This window comes from Mus pahari, chromosome 21 (genome assembly GCF_900095145.1).
Source record: "Mus pahari chromosome 21, PAHARI_EIJ_v1.1, whole genome shotgun sequence".
Taxonomy (NCBI): Eukaryota; Metazoa; Chordata; class Mammalia; order Rodentia; family Muridae; genus Mus; species Mus pahari.
Genome location: NC_034610.1, coordinates 18,636,823 through 18,638,452, shown reverse-complemented (window position 1 = coordinate 18,638,452; position 1,630 = coordinate 18,636,823).

Genomic DNA, 1,630 nt, shown 5'->3' with positions numbered 1-1,630 from the left:
TTTCTTTTTTTTTTTATTAAATGGATTTTTTTTCAGATTTATTTATTTTTATTATATGTAAGTACACTGTAGCTGTCTTCAGACACTCCAGAAGAGGGAATCAGATCTTGTTAAGGATGGTTGTGAGCCACCATGTGGTTGCTGGGATTTGGACTCTGCACCTTTGGAAGAGCAGTCGGGTGCTCTTACCCGCTGAGCCATCTCACCAGCCCAACTTTGAATTTCTGACTCTCTTGTGTTCACGTGTACTGGGTGCTGGGTTACTGGGTGCTGAGTTACTGGGTGCTGAGTTACTGGGTGCTGAGTTACTAGGTGCTGGGTTACTGGGTGCTGAGTTACTGGGCCACTGATACTTATTTATGTGGTGCTGGGAATGGAGCCCAGAGCTTCAGGCATGCTAGGTGTGCTCTACTAACTAAACTACATCCCTACTTCATAACTGTTTTAAATATGATGAATTTTGACAGAAATGGAACATAGCATAATTACTCTAACCATGATTAACTCACCCTTCCCACAAAGTTCTCCATGACCTTTGTAGTCAGTGTCTAGCCCCTGGTAACAACTGAACCATGTTTTCATGGATTTTCCACAGTGTCCCGTAAAGGAAGTAGATTGAGGCTGGAGAGATGCCTTGTTCAAGAGATGCCTTGTTCAAGAGATGGCTGCTCTTGTTGAGGATTTGATTCCCAGCACCCACAAGGTGACTCCCAACTGTCTGTAACTCCAGTGCTAGGTGATCTGACTCCCTCTCTGGTGTTCTTGGGAACCAGGCATCCACAGGATGCACAGAAATGAATGCAGGCAAACCATTCACTCACAGAGTAAATAAGTAAACATTTTTAAAAGATTTATTTATTTATTTATTTTATGTATATGAGTACACAGTAGCTGTCTTCAGACACACCAGAAGAGGGCATCAGATCTCATTACACATGCTTGTGAGCCATCATGTGGTTGCTGGGAATTGAACTCAGGACCTCTGGAAGAGCAGTCGGTGCTCTTAACCGCTGAGTCAAGTGAGCATTTTTAAAGGAAGTTATAGGTAGGATGTGGGCCTTTGGGTTTGACTCTCTCTCTGTATGTGAGTATGAACTGTGTATACAGGTCTTTTTGTGGGTGTGTGCACATATGTATATGCACATGCATGAGCTTGTGTACGGAGGCCAGAGGTCAATGTTACGTGGCTCTCTTCAATCTTTTACCTTTTTTTTTTAAAAAAAAAGTATTATTATTTAATTTTTGTATATGAGTACACTGTAGCTGTCTTCAGACACACAGAAGAGGACATCGGATGGTTGTGAGCCACCATGTGGTTGCTGGAATTTGAACTCAGGACCTCTGGAAGAGAGGTCAGTGCTCTTAACCGCTGAGCCATCTCTCCAGCCCCCTTACCTTTTCTTAAAAACATTTTAATTTTTTACTTACATGTATGTGTGTATGTGTACGTGCACATGCATGAGAGTAGTACCTGAAGAGGCAAAAGATGGTATTGGATGTGTCTTGGAGCTCAAGTTACAGGTGGTTGTGAACTGCTTAGCATGGCCTCTGGGAACTGAACTCCAATCCTCTGCAAAAGTGGCAAGGCCCCTAACCACTGAGCCATCCCTCCAGCCCCTAACCACTGAGC